Source organism: Adiantum capillus-veneris, chromosome 16, assembly GCF_014529385.1.
Source record: "Adiantum capillus-veneris isolate H3 chromosome 16, ASM1452938v2, whole genome shotgun sequence".
Lineage (NCBI taxonomy): Eukaryota > Viridiplantae > Streptophyta > Polypodiopsida > Polypodiales > Pteridaceae > Adiantum > Adiantum capillus-veneris.
In genome coordinates, this window is record NC_140946.1 from 96,891,291 (window position 1) to 96,900,819 (window position 9,529).

The 9,529-nt window shown below is 39.2% G+C and overlaps 1 pseudogene; it reads left to right on the plus strand.

Moving 5' to 3' along the window:
• The first annotated feature begins 4,265 nt into the window (after positions 1-4,265).
• Positions 4,266-8,492, plus strand: LOC147439507 (uncharacterized; annotated as a pseudogene).
• Positions 8,493-9,529: the final 1,037 nt, after the last annotated feature.

Sequence of the window (9,529 nt, forward strand, 5' to 3'; positions counted from 1 at the left end):
TTGGCTTATAAAAGGAGGCCTCTTCTACACACAAAACGGATTGTGAAGCATTGTGGTGCATTGTGAGGTGGTGAGAGTGAAGCAAGGCGGGAGCTCCAAAAGGGTATAATCACTTCTTGTTTTGAAGTACTGAATCCATTGAGTGGCTACTTTCCTGTGGATGTAGCCCACATATATCGTGTGCGCTCTCTCTCTCTCTCTCTCTCTACTCTATAATCTCTCATGTGTGAAAATTATCTCTCTCCATTAAGTAAACTACTCAATTATCTACTTAGCTACGTCCTATTTCCTAACAATCAAAGAGGTTAAATTGCTCAAAAACCATTCCTAGTAATCCAGTCCATGTTTTTTCAGTAAAAGTTTCTTTCTTTATAGAAAATCTAAATTAATAGTTTATGTAGTTAGTCCATGAAGTGGCCATATCAATAAAACAAGTTCATAATATAAACCCATGAAAAGGTCCAAACTATACTTATTAAGATTAAGTAGGATTAAAGGTTTTATCATTAGGAGGAGTGTTAAGTGAAGCAAAGTCAAAGCCAAGAATAAATGTTGTTGTTTAAGATCTATTCAAAGCATCCTTTTTTCCTTATTCAAGTAATCCTTCTAGTAATCCTTACTAACCAGTTAAGGTTGTCAACCATGTCCTACTGCAACAATCACACAAACCATGCTCACAATATCAAATAAGCTCTACAATTTTAATGGTCTTGCTGTATATAGATCAATTGGATGTAGTATAGAAGTTAAAAAATTTTGTATATATTTTTGTCTTTTTTTAGGAGGTGAACAATCTATATAAGTTACCTTTTTTGATTTTTTTATGATTGGTATCTCTAAACACATCATGGCTGCTTGGGTTGCTAATATTGGTTTTGTTTATACATAAGAAGATATTAGTTTGAGTTTTGTATCATCAATATTATTTAGTCCTAATGTTTTTGCTGTTTCTAAATCGATATCTATTTTTCCTATAGGTTCTGATTTCAATGCATATTTTAGTAAGTAATATGATAATTCTGTATTGGTTACTTTTTGAATATTCATATGGGCTTGCCATAACAATAATACTCCTGTATGATAAGGGACCACATTTCTGTGTTCTAATGTTGGTCTATAATAAAGCCATCGTTGAGTTTGTTCATGAATAATTGGCTTAGGATTACTTTGAATATCATATGGAAATCCATATTTACATTTTATTTTTTTATTTTGTAATTATATTTCACAAGATTCTCTACAATTATGTATTTGTTTTTTGATAACTAAGTTATGCAATTTATATTCAATTGATGTTGGATCAATTTTATTTATTGTATGTAAATAAGGTATATGGCTATCTATCTCTAAAGATATTCGATCGATATCGTTTGAATCTACCCATAGCATTATATGTGCATGTGGTGAACTTCTATTTTGTATCTCATATCGTATTAGATAGTGGTTGATGATACCTAATATTCCTTTAGGAATAAATATGTATTTGTTTAAAAATGTATGTAATCATTTGTGGAAAATCATCATGCACTCGGTTGGACAATCTATCCAATTGAGTTTTAAGTCTATCTTTTGGATATTTTTTTGTAAATCTTCTATTTCTACCCATCTACTAGAGGAGACTTCATCACAAGTTAGGGTTAAGAAGAAGTTAGGTAAACCAAATGACTCTACCATGCATAATAAATCTTTTAAATTCTTAGGATACCATGACGGAGAGCCTGGAATTGAATAAGAGATATTGTGTTTTATGATATAACGTATGGTATCTAGATCAGATGCATGTGGATTTTAAAGTTTGAATTTATCTATATCTGATTGTAGCATTGTTAAATTTGTTGAATTTGCTATTATCAAAGCTTGACGTAATTGGTACATCATCAATAAGTATGGATTGTATAAAGTGAATATTGAGAAGAATGAGGCTATTCTCATTCTCTATTGTAATATCTTCTAAATTAGATACTCCATCTAAACTTGCATATAAATTAATGATTTTTTTGTTATTTAATCTTTCATACATAACCCCATCATGAGATAACTTACCTCTTTTGTATTGTAATTTTAGTTGTGTGTTGTTTACTTGTTCTAAGATACCTAAATAATTTGTATTGTGTGCTACTATCATTAAGTCATAAGGAGAAGATGATGCATGTTTGTTTAGTAAAGTAGTAATTGCATTAGAAGGAATTATAGGAATTGCTAAAGTTTTTGGTGGTTGTTCATATATAGTATATAATTTTTTTACTAATGGATTATTTTTTACTAAAAAGAGCAATAGTGTGTTTATGTCATGTGAGTTTTTTTTAAGAATATTTAATAAATCATTAGTATTTTGATATGAAAATAGAGGATTATCTAATAATGATCTTTGTTCTATATTACCTATGGCTATAGATGTTATCTTTTTACTGATATTTAAAGAGATATCTAAAGTAGATAGCAATTGTACTTCATGTACATTCATTGTTAGTATTTTTTATATATAATTCGGGTGATAAGTTACCCAATATTTTTCTCTAATGTTGTTTTGAAAACATTTGGAACAGTTATAAATTTCTATATTGTTTTGTTTGTTATTTTGAAATGATGTTAGATATGGATTAGATAATTCATATCCTCGTAAATAAGTATTTATTTTTTCTATATATTTTAAGTTTTTTTTTTCATACTTAAAAAATAAGTTTCCACAATTCGAACAATATTTATATGATTTGATCGAATTAGAACAAATATTTACCCATGAATCAAAATCTAAATTAAAAATGTCAAAAGTTGGAAGTAAGTTTGTTTTTCTATGTAAATGTCTTATAATCTTGGTATGCTTTGCCTTTTGTTTTAGTTTGGATGCTTTGTTTGTAGGTAATGGTTTATTTGTTTTCATCTTCAATTACGTATTGTTTATTATTATTTTTTTATATTTGGTGACCTTAAGATTTTTGTTGATATGTATATTATTTCTATTGAGTTTGGACTAATATTTTAATTTGGAAAGAAAATCTTTTTTATTTTATTTTGGTTATCAAAATATTAATATTAAAATTTGTTTTTTTATAGGTGTTTAAAATATTCTTAAATATGACATACCTTGTGTTATAGTCAAATGTTAAGTTACTTTGTAGATGTTGAAGAGCTTCTTGTAAACTAGCAACTGGTAAAACTTAAGAAGTTAGAATATAGAGTTATATATAATTTGATGCTAATTATCAAAGGAATTATAATCATATTTTTTAATGATTGTTTGAATTATAAGAACATAACATGCTATAAATGGAAGAAGTTGGGACTCAATTTTGATATAGCACGCCAAGTGTGATGCACTTTTGAAAGCAAACAAGTTCTTGACAAGCTTCTTGTCTTTGGGCCTTAGTCACTTGGATTGCACTGCTTGCAGGCTATGCCCAGCATGGACAAGCCACAAAGCTCTGGCGCTTTCAGCTAATGCGAAGCAGCCAAGGCTTATTTGCAAACTTGACCATTTATGCTTGCAACTTGAAGGCATGTGGCACCATGCAAAACGTTGACCTAGGCAAACAAATTCTTGATGTGGTCAGTAGTGAGGGGCTATTGAAATACAACATCGTACTTGCCAATGCTTTAACTAATTTGTGCGCTAAGTGTGGTGTACTTTTGAAAGCATAACATGTATTCAATGAGATACTAATATGAATTGTTCAATAAACCACTATATCACTTGGAGATTGGAAAATTGAATAAGAAAGTGAACCGTTGGAGAGGGGTCATGCAAAAAGTCTAGGGCTAACATATTTTAAAGGCACCAATGAGACCATCCTTCCTAGGAACTCTGCTGAGTCCATCGCTATTAATCTCTGCAAAACACTTTTTACCTATAAACTTCTCCATTTTGTACCCTTGCTACCATTGCATCTCACAAAAATGCATTGTCTGTTGCTCTTGGACAGACATGATGATCAACATCCAAAAAGAACAATCTCACTTCACCGAAGTTATAGTGGACTGCAAACTTTGTTTGCCCTCCCTGTCATCAATAAATGCCAAGATATCTAACATGAAGCGTGATCCAAGATTTTTGTCACCCATTAAATGTAAGCAATGTACCCCTCCTATATAATAGAGAAGTCGAACATGCTTCAATGCACGCCCCAAACCTTGTGCATATAGAAGCTGCCAGTCTTTTAGAATGTCAAAATAGCAATGGTGACTAGCAACTGAGGGAGCTGCAACAATGACAGGTCTGGTGCGTTAGGGCCTACCACATTGCAGGAAGGATGATCTCTATTGGACCCATGAGGTAGATAATCACACCAATGTCAGTTTGCATTCTCCACATTCACAAGTAGTGATTTGTTTTGCATGTGCAGCCTTGTTGGAGTTTTCTCCTCACAGCCAAAGAAAGGGAGAGTAACACATGTGTTGTTACCTGGAGAGTTTGTGGATGTGTCGATGCTTTACGGGGCCCCCATGTGGGGCCCGCATGGTGCACAATGTTTGCCCCTACACTATCACCCATCAACACGCATTGTGACAGATCAAGCTATGAGTTGGTGAATGATGGTGGGAATGAATAGTTCTCCCCAATGACAAAGATACTGTGTACTACAACAGTCACTGAGAGGAACGGACCACTACGAGATGGTGTTGTGGCTGGAGGTAACTTCATCCTATGTGAAAAACACAAGCGAAAAGGCTACGAAAAGTCTGCATTCCACCCAAAAACACGATTACGAGGTGATAAAAATGCTTCTGTCCATTGATTTTTAGTGTGCTGATACGCTCCTAGCAGGGTCCGAAATGGTGTAGAGGGTGTAGGGATGGTGTGGAATCAATGTCAGAGCCCCTAGTGGGCTGAAAACAAAGAAAGTAGTAGTGGGCGTATGGCTGATATCTGATGATCTAAAATTTGGCAAGGCGAGCTGGTGATTTTTAGCGTGCTCATACGCTCCTGGCAGGGTCCGAAACGGTGTAGAGGGTGTAGGGATGGTGCGGAATCAATGTCAGAGCCCCTAGTGGGCTGAAAACAAAGAAAGTACTAGTGGAAGTATGGTCGATATCTGATGATCTAAAATTTGGCAAGGCGAGCTGGTGTGGAAGGCAACATTTAGGATTGAAAAGCTAAGTGCTGCCTTCTTGTTGCGAAAACGATACAGTTGTCCAAAAACGCAACTCCCTAAGTCCATGTATATGCTCTTGTGTAAGCAAGTGATCTGACGCGTTGAGGTCAAGTGGTAAGTGTCTGTCCACCCAAGATGGTGGTGTTTTCTCCATGAGCATGGCTATATCTCGTGTGCACTCCTTTGATGAGTGCGTAGGTGTGTCCATAGCAAACACACTGCACGATTATGGAGAAACACACTGCGGTTGGAAAGTAAGAGAACTAGGAAGGAACTTGAAAGGAAGAAAGCGATGTTGGAGGACGAGCTCCGCCGACAAAAGCAGGGGATAACCTGGCTTTTTGAGAAGGTTACTATCATGAAGGATAAGTGGGCCACTGAGTTAGCGATTGCACAAGAAGATAGAAATGCTGACGCGTCGAGTGAGGAAGAAACGAAAGAGGATGCTGTTTTGTTTTGTGAGGATGAAATAGATGAGGAACAAATGACAAGGAAACTCGAAGGGCTGATGCCCAAGGCTGGGTTAAATGGGGTTTTTGAGCTGTTAGAAGAAGAGAATAGCCTAGGAGAGAGTGTGAGAGAGCCAAGACTCATGACAAATTGAGTAATAGCCAATGGGGAGGGAGGGGTGATGCGATGAGAAGACTTAAGAGTCTTGACTCTTCTACCACTCTACTTAGCCTCAGCTACACTATTTGATAGAGAGATTTATAAGAGATACTTAGTTCTCTCTCTCTTTCTCTCTCACGTCTCAAATTTAGGAGGCAACTATGCCCAGACAGAGGGTGCTTGCATGATAGAGTATGCTAGGATGCACGAGTGCCAACATCAATGCAGAAAACCAAGGCCAGCAAAGACAAAGAATTCTCATGGACACAATCTGAGAATGCTTTAGAAAACTGGCTACATGATTTAGATATGGACGTGATGTTTTCAGCCAAAAAGAATGTACTGAGTGACTCAGTGCCTTGGCTCGACAAGGTGCAGCTATTTATCTCGCGGTAATGCCAAAGCTGATTCAAGGGGCAAGGGAGCTTATCCAAAGCTGCAAGGGTAGCATATGGACATGGAGACTGCATTATCACTATCAATCTATGACGAATTTTGGATACATGTGCAGATATCATGCAAGATATGCCCTCCCCTTCTTCATCGCTGCCAACGTTGACACATGATCTTCGTATGCATGGTGAAGAGTGCAGAATAGAGAGTTTTTTACGTTCTGCTGCTACAACACTTTCTCACTTGGTGAGGTAGAATAGTGTCGCAGGTCCACAAAAACCAGACATTGCAGCCCTATCATGTATTCAAAACTGAAGACCCCCGCTATTGCATGTTAGGTCCTTGTTGTCATACATCAGAAAAGGCTTGCATACATTCATTATCAATCGGTTTCTCTCAGCTCTAATAACGGCTTTTTCTGTGAGCTTATGTGCAAAGAGCTATGCCACATCTTTCTCTAGCTGCCCGTGACCCCCGTGACCCAATTCTAGAATACCCTGCAACACTACATGTTCCAGCCCATTGAGCTCCTACGAGAAACCTATGATCATGAGGACCTCATAATGCATGTCACGTCCTTAAAGAACCTTCTTGCTGTTGTACTCACAGAACAACAACCCACACCTCAATTTGTCAAAGATTGGCACACACTCTTGGACAATGCCCTACTCTTAGGCCTGCAATTGGATGCCAACCTCCAATCCATGTTACTACTTGCTACCCTACCCTGATCTAGGAGATCTTTCATTACAACCCAAGCCTCAGTAGTTGGCCTCACTATTGAGATGTTAATTGCCCACATACTCCAGGAGGACAGCATGCATAGCGGCACGACCTCCTCACCGGTGGCGAACACTCCATGTGCCCAATAAGTGCAATGTTTTTTTGAATGACAAAACCGGAGTCCCTTTCGCAGAACCGAAGGCATCTAAAGAAGCGGAAGAAAAGAGGAGTGCGAATGCATCGTGTGGGGATGAAATGAGAGGAGATGAGGATCAGTTTGTTGAGGTTGAAATAAAGGAACAGTATTTGGCCTGAAATTGAATGCGATGTTCCCGAGCGAAGGGATTATTCTTGATGATGGTGGTAATATGGATGTGGATACTTGTGGTAACTCTTATGATTACTGGGATGAGGAATTGATGGCTTTCAAGCCGAATGTGCTGCATGAAGATTGCTCGAATGAGAGCCATATTGATGAGTGCCCGACTGGCCCTGTTCCCCCTCTTTACCATTGTGCTTGGGATGTGCAAGAATGCATGGGGATGTTGAATTCGGAAAATACTGGCATGCATCATGTAGTGGAATTGAATGAGAAGGTCTTAGAGGAGCATCAGGTGGGCCTTGACGACTCCCACCCCTCACATGATTGGGGAACGCAAGCGTATGTAGATATGTATGAATCAAAAACCGAGGACTGGCTTGTGCCTGGTGCGAAAACAACGGGTGTGCTGGAATTGTGGGAAGATATGACTGAGCGGGATGTAAGACCAGAGATGGTGGTGCGCTTCTAGGCCGTGAGATAGGGTCGTTCTCCTTGGAAGAGGGGATGCTCTCCGAGTTGGCTGAAAGACTTGAAACCTTGTTAACCAGGTCCAAACCAGGTGTGAGACCAGATGCAAGAGAAGAAGTGGGGATCCGGGTCAAGTTACCTGATCCTAATCGAAGCAAGAAAGAGCATTTGGAACCGCTAGGCAAGATGCCAGACGATTATGGTACTCGAAATGAGCATGAGGCTGAGCCTTGTTCAGCCCTAGAGTTGAGGAAGGAACAACAGAGGAACCGTGAATTTTTTTTGTACTACAAGGAGGGTTACCAGATCAAACAGTTGATGGTCGTTAAAAGTGGGTTACACATGCCGGAAGAGGTAGTTCGGGTGATGTATTGCGAAGGGGAGCCGTTTGGTGCGGACCCATCGAGTCAGGTGACGCTTGTTTCGGGAAACGTTGTGAGTTAAATTCGAGGTAGAGCGCTACCAGATAGAGTATGTGTGGGATTGACAAACACGGTATTGAGGGCATCGATGCAAGTGGTCACGAATGGAGCCAAGATAGTGGACGGGCGAGTACTGGGGCAGAGACAACCCTATTAAGGATCAATGTACGCAAGGATGTACTGACGTTTGACAAAGGAAGTCTCAGGCTTGGAATGGTAACTCCTCGAGGATGGTTATGTGGGAAGGACAAAGGGAAAGGTGGCCTCATATGGGACCCAGGAGAAGGTACCCAATGCTGGGATGCATTCGAATATGGAATGACCCACATGTGCGGAAGTGCAGAGATAACAACACAGTGGAACTTGCTTGGTTGATGCAAGGCAAAGCCAGCGGGATTAGAGTTGTGTTCTGGTCTTAGTAGACGCATTGCAGGGAGACATAGATTACACCTAATGGATCAATAGGGGCTGATCAGAATGTAGGTGTTTGCGGGTCGCCGCGACGGACGTCCATAGCATAGCTCTCAAGCATCAACATATTTGTCAATACAGGGGAAGCTACTCGGATGAGGCATGGAAAATCATTAGGATGTCAACCCTAATGAAGTGAACACGAAGAGATGCAACTACTAACTCTACAAGCAAATCAATCGCACCAAAGCCAAGTAATCTGCCTATGTCCTTCTACACAGCTCTACAGTCATCACGCCCGTTCACCATGCAAATCATATCGGAATCGCACGAAACTTGAAGGGAAGCTACAGGGGACTATCAGGAACATATCCTATCACTGTTACAGCATTCTGGAGAGGTACAAAGATCGCGATCGTTCGTCCCACAGTACGCAAAAACAGTAAACGGATGATCCTAAAGGGTCGTTTTTGGGTCCCTAAAGCCTCTCCTAGGGTCAAAACAACATAAAATACGCATATAAACACTCAAAACAACGATTTAAGGCCTAAACGGATGCGTTTGAAACCTTCACCGAATCTTGAATGCTTACACTTGAATGAAAGAGCAGAGTAAGAGGAACACAATGCAAGAAACAAAACTGAATTTGGATTATCGTAGCCACAGAAGCGATGATTACAAGTTTGAGCAAAGAGGCAACTCTCTGTGCATAACGCAATAGTCACTTATCTTCAAAAAATAATCCGGCTTTCTAAAGTGGCCGGCGGCCAACTTCTCTTGGACCTTTACATACATCATTGGAAAAATTACATCTTTGACTTAGACTTGACATAGACGACTGCCATTAGGCTTTTACAGGGTTTGATGTATTAAACATCGAAAAAATAATGTGACCACATCAAAACTTTGGGTCGGCTGACCCAACGGGCGCCTTGACTGGGTGGGCACTTGTATGTTGTTATCACCTCCAAACAGTAGGCCTCAGATGGCCGTTGGATTCCCCCACGATGGGGCGAATTACAAGAGGATGTGAGCTGGGTTAGGTGTGCTTGACACAAGACCAGGCGTACCAGGCAGCAAGGGACACATTT